General features: G+C 38.8%; 1 protein-coding gene across 4 annotated transcripts in view; it reads left to right on the top strand.

Annotated features, from left to right (window-relative positions):
• The window catches only part of LOC107097412 (AT-rich interactive domain-containing protein 3B-like), a 93242-nt gene that overhangs the window by 56919 nt on the left and 25369 nt on the right, over positions 1–10954 (top strand). The gene's annotated exons all lie outside the window — the stretch shown is intronic.

Genomic DNA, 10954 nt, shown 5'->3' with positions numbered 1-10954 from the left:
ATTTATTTATTTATTTATTTTTTTGATAATAGCTCTGACAAAACTCTGGTTGTTGCTCTGCTGCTAAGCAGCTGAATAATAGACTTCAGTCTCTTCTGGAGGAGTACTGACGGTTTCGTCCAGTTAACTCCCTTTTATACATAAATGCTGCCAATACGGCATTAAACAGTAGCTGTAAGTTAGAAACACGTTCAGTGGTCGTCTGGAACACGTCAAATACGTCGATATGAGTTGGAGATAAGTTCTTCATAAGTTACACATAAGTTATGCACAAATTACTCATAGGTTTTAGATAAGCTAGACACTACGACTTATGAGTAACTTACACTTGATGTATGTCAACGATCACAAAACTTACCTGTAACTTTTGGCCCACGTATAAGCATACGCTGGCATACGTCTTGACATACTTGCTGTATGTCAACGTTTGCCAGCATGCTTAAGCATGCTCAGAACTTAAACAAAACGTACCCATAACCTATCCAACATACGCCAGTGTTTTTGCCAAGTTTTTCTTGCGTCGCTGGCTACACTGTTATGATGTGACAGCACCATAAGTACAGTACTGCCGGCAGATGGCAATAGTGTACGACAAGGTTTCAATCTGCCGGTCGTTCTTGGTGCAATAACTATTTGGGTTAATTAAGAACTAAGTAAACACTATCAGGAGGCATTCCATATAAACTTTTGTGTTTGTGTGTTTTTTGTTTGCTTGGTTTTTTATAACCTCCTTTCAAGCACTGCCCTAGTCAGTCTCTAATCCTCAAATGCTCCATTAACGAGGACATATGAATTGATATTAGCAACACTATTAACCTGTTAAGCCCAAAGCGTTTTGGAGCCAAGTCCTACCTAAAAAAATATACAACAGCATAAATGGCTGTTTATTCTTTCATTTTTGGAGCTTACTGCACTTCTATCTAATCCACACACTCAATTAATTTGTTAACGAGTAAAGTTGCTTCCTTAAAATGTTACCTTAGAAGTAGGCGAAGTTGTGCCAGATACAATTGGATGTCTTTGTAATAAAACCCTAAAACCTTTAACTTCTAACAGGGCTTCAATGCTGAACCTTTGGAGCACTTTTTACCATGCCACAGTCCAGTTCCTGAAGGTCATGCTAGTTAAGAACAGAATGGTGCAAGGGGAATTGTTTTTGTCCTGGACAATCAATAAGGCAGAATTTTCTTTTGTGCTTTGATTTATTTCCGGATCAAAGCAATATTAGAGCAATTCTGCCCTGAAACAATCCAATGCAGCTGCAGGCCTCTAAAAGTCACTATGTGAGGGCAAACCGGACTAAGGGAAGGTGTGAATTCTCTCACTTTTACTGATCCCTGGACTCGACCATCTGTTCGAATGCACCCTAAATGTCTCTGATCTGGTCTTGGGTTCTTGTTTGGACGGTAATGGATTGAGCAGAGCCAGAGACCAAAGAGACCAAGTCTGTCTGGCTCCTTTCAGACTCGCTGTGTCATTCCTTTAACATGTCCCTTAATCTGGTTACTTTTAAACTCGTGTTTAGATTAAAAAAAGTATTTTGTATGTTTTAACTGTCAGAAGTCTGAGCCCAATTACATTTGCGGCTTGTGTTACATAAGCCTTAGTGGAACAGGCTTGCATGGATCACGTTCCTGTGTCATCCTGAACAAGTGTTAGGTAGTGGGAAAGTGCAAGGGTCAACAGTTAGTAGCAAATACTGCAGCCTCTGAAATTTACCCACAGTTTTACCAATTTGTGGGCAAACTTCAGCCATAATTTATTCAGATATTCTGTCTCAAAGTATTATGTTTGCCTTCTAACCACAGGTAGTTTGTCGAATCTACTTTTATTTCCCCGATTTTCAACTTCTGTGTGTTTCACAATTTAAAACCTCACAAACAACTTTAATTTGTTGTTTTTTAAAAGATCATGTTATTGGCAAAGTGCAACTATTAGGTGAAAATGAAGAACTTGGAGTGAAAACTTGTATTTTGTGGGGCAGGGTAAACATCAGTAGGCTCTGAAGACAGGAGAGACAAATGGTGAGGTGATTTTTTCCCACCTTCCAAGGGGCCTCTGAGTCTTGAAAGCAAAGCAACAGCGGAAGGAAAAATTACGAGGGATTCCCATTTCCTGCCTCCGCAGTCTGAAAACACGCCTGCATATGTGTGTGTGTGTGTTTGTGTGTGTTAATGGTTGAGGAATTTTAGCAGCTGTCCTAAATCGTGTCGGTAAGGGAGAGGTGCTATCTAGATAAGAGTATAAAACACTTACATGTAAATTCCTTAATCTTCACCTTAATAATTCTCATATTTTTCTGGGAATTCAGTTCTGTTTGTATTTATTAAACATGATCTCAGCCTTAATAGACTTCATGGATATAGTATTTTTTGTTGTTGTTGTTGTTGCAGGAGCAAAAAGCAGCTAATGGCCTGACATGTACATGTAATAAAAGTGCATTAGAGCTGCCCACGTTTGAAGAGTGTATATAACCCGACGATTGATCATTGGATCCATTACAGGTTTCCCTCTTCATTGTGCTCTCTGCAGGGAAAGAAAAAGCCTCAGTCTGCGTTGTCACTATTAACCGCCTTAAAGGTTTTGTTTAAGCTGAGGAGGGATCGTCATGCTTGGATAACCGGCTGCTGTGTCACCAAGCAGGAGGGGATGTGTGAGTTAGGCTGCTGGATCTACGGGTGGAGGATGATGATGATGATTGGGGAGGGGGATGCTGCCAACTGCCTGTCAGCACTGTCCACTCGAGATGATTAATGGCCAGAGACTGTGATGGACAGAGGGGAAGAGAGAGGCTCCTGTTCATTGAAATCACCAGTTAAGAAAAAGAGGGGTGTACGGGTGTGTGTTTGTGTTTGTCGGGGGGGAGTGTACATTTTTTTTTTTCTGCTAGCCAGAAAAAACCCTGGGTGTAACGTCTTATAAAGGCAAAACAGTTGGTAATATTTTGTAAAAACACTGAATTGGATTGAATTCTTATTTCCTAAGCAAAAAAATATATAATTTGACATACTTGATTGAAGTGAAGAGATGAAATATAAAACGGTTTCTTTAAAAGGACTACGTCTCCTCAACACCGACGTCTGAAACAGTTGGAAGACGTTGCTGGTTGTGGGAAAACGGAAGTGGGGATAAATGGTAACCTGACTCCGGCAGATGGATTTGCTCCGCATATCCATCTGGAAACCTGATGGAAAGCTGATTGGCCTATGTTGGTGATAGACAGGCCAAATAAACCAATCAGATCAACGAAGCATATGACGTAATAGAGCGACGACGAAGAGGAGCCAATTGATAGATCAAACTCTTGCTGAAACCAGTTGGGAGAAGAGCAGAAACATCTTTTCCTCTGAGAAAAGCCTCCAGAGCAGTGTTTTGCTCTTCTTTCAGTGAAGAAATACTCTGTAATTCCCATAAAACTTGCTCGATAGCCACGCTAACGCTAGTTTCATCGGCTGAAGCCGCCATGTTCTTTAGACTGAACTGTCGCGCTTCTCGTTGCGTCACACCTCAACCCGCCTCAAAGCCAACGCTGATTGGACGTTCGTTTGGTGAACGGCTCCAAATTTTCTTTAACGGAGAGTCTCCAGACTGATTAGCGAGGGAAATCTTGAAAGCTTGCGAGATCAGGATGGTCTCACGAGGCTAGATAAATGGAGCCTAAACACAACAAATTGCGATGGATCCGTTCACTTTTCAGCATTTAATCCGTTATAACAGTTTGTTTCACTCCAAAAAACTAAAAAAGTACCAAGTTACATACATTTCTTAGTTTCTTTCTATGCATTTCATTTAAAAACTGTGGTTTTCATCTTAATCGTTATGAGGAAGCAATTCTGAACCGATTTCTTTTGATTTTTAAAATCCTAATTTGTTTATTAAAGCTGGTGTTTAGCTTAAACGACCTGTTATCAGGTCAATCATTTCTAGGAGAATAATTAGCTCTGATAGCACAGCTAGCAGAATTGGACCCCCTAAAGGGGTTTAAAATTTGCTGTAATTTCTGCAGCATCTTGTCATCTGCTAATGTCTAACTCTGCATTGTCAGCTTGAATGAACAGCCAGCATTCTGCTGTCGGAAATTCAATTTCCTTTTTAAAATCTTACATCGTTTGGAGTTTCCTGTGACTCAGCTTTTAACCCCCCCCCACTGATGCTAGAAATAGCTGGCTTAGCCTTCCTCCTTCAGTTACTTCTCCAACTCTGAAAAGTTTCATTGTTCCACTAGAGACTATGTACGGGTTGTTCACTAAATAGACTCAATTTCTATCCAACTAATCAACAATCAGGGCTAGTTATATTATGAATTTTGGTCCGTTATCATTGCATGAAGAGACATTTTGTGAATGGAAATAAAATTTTGTTTTTATATTTTCAAAAATGTTTCGTTCATTTTTTTTTTTTTCAGATTAAGTTTTATGGATTTCATTCTTTTCATGTTTTATTTTAGAGACCAGTTTCTCTTTTTTCCATTCCTCACTCCTGGAAAAGCTTTTTTTATCTCCTCAGTGTAACATTTTTAACGGTCAATGTGTGTGTATAAAAAAATAAAAATAAATTAAATATGGAAAATAAATTTTGGAAAGTTAAAAAACGAAATCTAAGAAAAAAGTAAGGTTACCCTTAAAGCTTTCTTTTTTATTATATTTTTCTGGTAACATTCTTTTCTTCCAAATTTAGATTTTCAAAATATGTCAGGCTTTTTTTTTTCCACATTTCTATTTAAACGTGTTCTTTGCTTACAATATTCGTATGGAGTGAACAACATTTACTCCACATATTCAGAGTTAGGATGTCAGTCACAGGAAAAAAAAACAGTAACTATTAAAGTAACTTTAAGGAACACTGTTGTGGGGGAGGTGGAAGAGATCAATTTCAACTACAGAAAATTTTGCAAAAGCTTCCTTTTTCTCTGTAGTTTGCAGAGCTGTTAAATGAGCTCTACTGCAAATGAGCAGGATACAGTAAGATGGCTAATTGCTGTTCTAATAAATCCCCTTTGATGCTAATAAATAATGAGTTTGAAAAGTGACAAAGTTCCCTAACGTCAAGTGAACTTAAATGTTCTTTAAACAATTTTCCAACTTCGAAAAAAAAAATCTTGAGTCCACATTTAGTGTTTCTGTGGCAGCTGTAATAGGATTTGTAGTGTGGGAACAGTGGCCTCCCAGCAGGACATCAGAGGAAGTTCTCCAACTGTAACCCAGAGACCCAGAGCTCTGTCCACACCAATTACACCATAAATGGGCTCAGGGGGGGGGGGTGCATTATATTACTCCCCTGGTCAGCTTCACACTGGTGCTCGTAACAGGCAGGACCTCTGTACAAACAGCACCCCACAATGGGAACATTCTCTGGCTCTTTGATATGGCCTCATTTTCCTTTTAGTTAACACCCCACAACTTCTGGAAAGTGGCAGCACCTGGTTGGGTTGACAATTAAAACACAAGGTTTTGTATGTATGTCCGTCCATTTTAAGATGAATTAGTGCTTTTTTTTGTATCAAAAAGGATTTATTTTTCTCATTCGTTCGGTTAGGGACATCTATTAGATTCTTTACTCCCAATCAAAGGTAAGCATGTTTTACTCAGAGTGCAGCCATAAAATCTAATGAGGAACTGACTTTTTTTTTTTTCCCTCTCCTTGCCTTGTGTCTCCAGCCCCTTCCTCTTCGACCCCCTCTAAATTCTGCTTTCCCCTCTGTTTATTGTGCTACAGTTACAACCACTGAAACTTGATAACACCATGGGGGATAGGGGTGGAAGGCCGCACTGCGGCCTGCCTGGTCAGGCTGGAGGGGAGTGACTGGATTAACGCGCCTCCTGTCCTACACAGCATGATTAATGATCTCTAAATAAGCGGGGTCCGTCTTTTTTTGATAGGGCACCTCTGACGGACAGCAGACAAGGGAGAGACCGCAGTGTGTCGTGAATGTGTGAAAGGAGAGAAAAATGAGGGATGAAGAGGGCAGAGACAGCTGTAGGAGACGAGGGGCAGACGGGGTACCAGGGGTTAAAGGAGACATCAGCCAGCCTGAGCAGTAACAAGGCCACAGGCTTTCATTTCCCTTTCAGAGCACTTTGTCAGGAAGCTTTAGCAGCCTAAGCTTAACAGCCAGAAATAAAACCATGTAGAACGAGCAGAAGTTGGAGCATGGGGGTCCTGCTTTTGGGACAGGGTGGTAGCCTTAATGATACACAGACGCCAACCACTACTTTAATCTTCGCTCTGGGGAAAACTCCAAAAGAAGAGGCAAAACTCCCCTCCTCAGCATTGGCGATCAAACATTTTGCGGCTTCCATCTTGATATATCTGGGTGCTGACATTATCTTTAACTCTGCGGCACTCCACCCAGCGGTTGGCAAATTACAGCCTAGTCTTTGTGGAGCTTACATCTGCAGGGTGACGCTCTTCCTTCAAAACAAAAGGAAATAGGAGTTATCCTGATGGTTTTGGGTTGAATGGAAATGAAAGACTTTACTTTCTGTCTTCATGTCCCTTCCTCTGTTTCCCAGCCCCCAATCCAATGCACCTCCTTGCTATTTCCTATTTGTGCAGACATTTCCACAGGCACAGATTGCCTCACTGCTGTTTATCTTTAATTAGGACCATAATGTACAGGGATTTGAGAGCTTAAGCTGCGGAGCTAAAAGATTCCTAATCGCCAAGCACATACAGTAAGATAGTGGGCAGAAAACAGGACAGCGACCAGTTCATCCATAAATCCGCCCCCATAGTTCATGTAGGTTTCCTCTTTTGTATATAATGGTATATAAAGATGGAAGGAACTGCATTTTTTCCCAGAATGCCTCCTCTGATCAACAGATTTCCAAACTTGTGCAATCTCTGCATGTCCTGCTTCTCCATCTGTGTCCTGTGTGTGCTCTTAAAGCGATGTTTCCTGCCCTCCACACCCTTGTGATGGATGGTATGAAATGCATTACAGCCCCCAAAGGAGCCCTACACCAATACAATAGCCCTGAGCTCACTTCCAGTGCGGGCACTGCAGTGACGTTCCTTAAGCCGCACAGAACCTGAGATCTGAGTGCAAAGGAGCCTAATGGAAAACGATGGCCGGGTGGATGAGAAGCACAGATGCTTCCATCTTGACCTGTGAAATTTATGTTAAGTTGTTATTTTTTAAACTTGTTTGTTAGTTTAGTATGATTGCTATTACCGATTCTGTAAAATAAGATGTAACTATAATGGTGGATTTCTATTATGCTAGTTTCTCTGCTTTAAATGGCTCGGTTAAATGCACCAAATGATAAATGCATAATGCCGTACCCAAATGTCAAAAGTAATTTGCATTGATGGGAATAAAAATTTCCCGGATGGCCGTGTAAACCCCCCACACACCATCCCTCCTTTGTTTAAATATATTTGTCTTTCTCCTCAGCGTACAGCTGCAGATGTCTCTCTCTTATTGATCACTGCTGCAAATAAAGCTGATGGCTTTATTTGTCAATCTGGGTGGTTATTGACTGAAGCAGTTAGCTGTTTTATGAAGCTTGCTGTAAAGGACTGACACGTCTCTCTCCTGCGTCGCTTTTTAAAGCTGAAATAATCAGGCTGACCTGGAAACTGCCACCAGTGTTACGTCCTCACTGTGTTTTTAGTTGTTTGGCTTCATATTTATTCTTTAGGACTTTCTTTTAAAAGCAGCCACTGACAGGTTTCCTCCCATGGTAATATGTTGTCATGCTGCTGTCATGTAAGCATTCTCCACATTTTTAGCTCCTTCATCAAAGACGTCAATTTGCAGGGTGAGGCTAAAGGGCTATTTTTCTCCTGATTTTTGTAAATGCATATAAATATAGAGCAGAGGTCATCTTTTATGCTTCTGGTGTATTTATTCAGGTATTTACAAAAATGTAGACATAACTATACGAACAAAAAACACTGTTTTCTTGCATGGGTGTTTTTCCTTTTGTTTATTCATTTTCAAATGTCTTACCTGCACAATACTTCTAAATCTGTGATGTAATTATGTTACTTTGATACTACTTTGGTTAAAGAAAGAGATATAATCAAAGATTTTATGTCTGCTGATTTTTAAAGTAATTTAATCAAAGTTACCCGAAACAAATAATATAAATAATAAGTTTCATTCCAACAACAAGGTTTCTTGAGTAGTTTTTTTTATGTTGCATTAAATAAATACATTGCATTATGCAGATGTGCAGATGACTTCAAAGGCTGCATGTATATCAAGTTTGGTGTTGAGAAACTCGACTAACCTTCAGAGCCACGACCTCAACCTTATAGAACACCTCTGGGATGAATTAGAGCGGATGTTACAATCCTGGTTTTCTCATCTAATAAGAACAAACCTCAACGCCTCATGGAAAATGTTCATGAACAGTTGAAGGTTCTGGAAACATTGTTCCATCAACAATTTGGACTCTATAGATTCAAACGCTGTCATCAAGGTTCATGTACGTATAAAAACAGACCGACTGAAGCTGTGTTGCTTGGAGGAGCTGCAGATATTCTCTGCTGTGCTCAGAGGGTCAAGATTTGATGGTAGAAAAATGGAAAAAATTACGCAAAACTTTTGTAACATGATATAAGAAGACATGTTGGCGATGAATGCGGTAGATGGGGAGGACTTGATGAGTTAATCCACTTCATGGAGACAAGTTTTTAACATTCCTCTGAGGGCCACCAGAACCAGAACCACCTGTTTGAAAGCGAAAGCGTCTCCCAGCACTGATGGTTGGATTTCACTAAAAACAGGAATGTATATCACAGTTATTATCTACTTCATTGAAACAAAGTGGAAAATAGTCTTACAGAAGAACTATAACAGAGCAACATACACCGTCTGTTAATGAGAGTTTTACATCTCTGTTTCATCGGATTGTAAGCTTTCATCTTATAAAAATGTCTAATTGTGGAAACTTTTTTACGGTTTATTTAGTCAGTCTTTAATGCAACTGGCACAATAAAGTGTTAAAATATAAAATGTATTTTTTCTTTAAATTATTTAGCATTTTATGTTATGAAAAGTTTTTACCTTGATTAAAAAATTTATGTTTTTTTCTTGAGTTTTAGAGTTTATATAGATGGCAATTATGCCGATAAATAGAGTTGACAGGGTCTCCGCAGGTCATTAAAAATCATTAAAAGTCATTAAATTATCATTATTTTTAAAAGAAGGCCTTAATTTGCATAAAAATTCATTAAATTGGATTATCATGGAATTTAAAATGATTTATAAAAAAAAAAATGTTTAGCCGTATGTTCGGAAAAGAAGCCCCAGGTAGAGAAAAAGCTAGAAAATGGGGGAAATGAAAGTTTCAACAAAAGTGGCTGGAAAATGAGGAATTCAGGACATGGCTGCAGCCTGTCGAAGGTAAAGATGAAGGATTTTGCCGTGTTTTATATATATATGAGAGTCATGGGTACTTGTTGATGACATTAAAATCTTTTCTAAGAGCATTAAATTAGTTATCATCTTGTATAAACCCTCGTTGAAAATCCCAAATGATGAACCAGTTGTTTGGAGCTTTAGCTGCTCCAGTTCTACATCTCAATCAATCAGAGTCTCATCTTTGGATCTATTCTAAGACAATACCAGAAACACACTTGTTCCTTATGTAACATAATGGGGGGAAAAAACAAAGATATCATTAAAGCTGTGAGGAAGAGAAACTTGAACCTTCGGTATCGGACTGTCCAACATTATTTTAAAAGTTTGCAGCTCTAATAAACACCAAAAGAAGGTCTCCCAACTCCCATACTGTTAAGGATAGAGGTTGGTTCTCCATGCCAGAGATTAAAGTGTTTTAGTGAGAAATTTATACATCAAGTATAGAAAGAAAAGCGAAACATCCTTTGAGGATTATGACCAAAAATAGAGAGACATAATCGTGTACTGACATGGGTTTGAAAGGCCAAAAAACTTTAGAAAAATCCAGATTACAGTTTGCAAATTTCCTACAGAGACAAACTCCCTTACTTTCATTCTAAACATGTCTTGAGGTCTAGTCGAATTAGAAGTGAGATATTTTACCGTCATGACCTTTGTTATCATTTGCTAGAGGCTAGTACACCCCACAAAATATACGCCATCAGAAAGAGAGCCGCCATCATTTGGGAATATTTCAAGACATCAGCTTCAAGATAAAGCAACATTGCCTACACTAAAAGAACGATCTACAAATAAGTCAACATTTCTTAAATTAAGTGCATTTATCTTTAATTTGAGTAGGTAAATGAGAATTTAGTATTTTTACTCCTAAACTTAGATATTAAGATAAAGTGTACTTGAAATAAGACAATGCAATTGTCTTTTCTTATTTTAAGTGTAAATTCTCTTGTTCCATTGGCAAAATGTTTCTTTTACCTCCTCAATCCAAGAATATATGCACTTATTTTAGGAAAAAATGACTTATTTAGTTTTAGTTTTTTCCAGTGTAAAGCTTGACCCCGGTATTGGCTTGATTTTTCAGGTCAGTGTTCTGTGGGCTGCTATTCTCAAAGATATATAACTTACTAGGGTCAGATCTATTGTTCAGTGAGTCATGTGAGCCAGAGCTCCAAGTTAAACCAGTCTGAGCTCCACTTAGACACCAGAGCTAACTCAGCTAAAACTTGTTAAGTAACAAAATAGATAAAATTCTTAGCTGATGGGAAAAATGTCTGTTTCTTTTAAGATTTTTACTCTTTACCAGGAAGTCCATACATATTCAATCTGCTAGTCCACAGTGGTCTGTTGGTCGGTTTCCAAAAGTAGAAGGACAATGTTTAGTTTTAAAATGATAGGGTGTTGCCAATGGCCTTCAGGGGTTGTAAACCTTGGGGGTTAACGGTGTAGCACCACTAGTGGCTAAAAGTTGCAAAGTGTTGCTTTAAATGTTTGGCACAGATGCGTCTTCAAAATGGACCAATAAAGGAAACTCTACCAACAAACTGATTATAGAAGGGTCTTGGGAATATAAATAGTAATGTT

Source organism: Cyprinodon variegatus, unplaced genomic scaffold (genome assembly GCF_000732505.1).
Source record: "Cyprinodon variegatus isolate N-32 unplaced genomic scaffold, C_variegatus-1.0 Scaffold692, whole genome shotgun sequence".
In the NCBI taxonomy this organism is placed as follows: Eukaryota; Metazoa; Chordata; class Actinopteri; order Cyprinodontiformes; family Cyprinodontidae; genus Cyprinodon; species Cyprinodon variegatus.
Note: the sequence above shows the minus strand (reverse complement) of the source record. Positions and strands in the feature narration are given on the sequence as shown.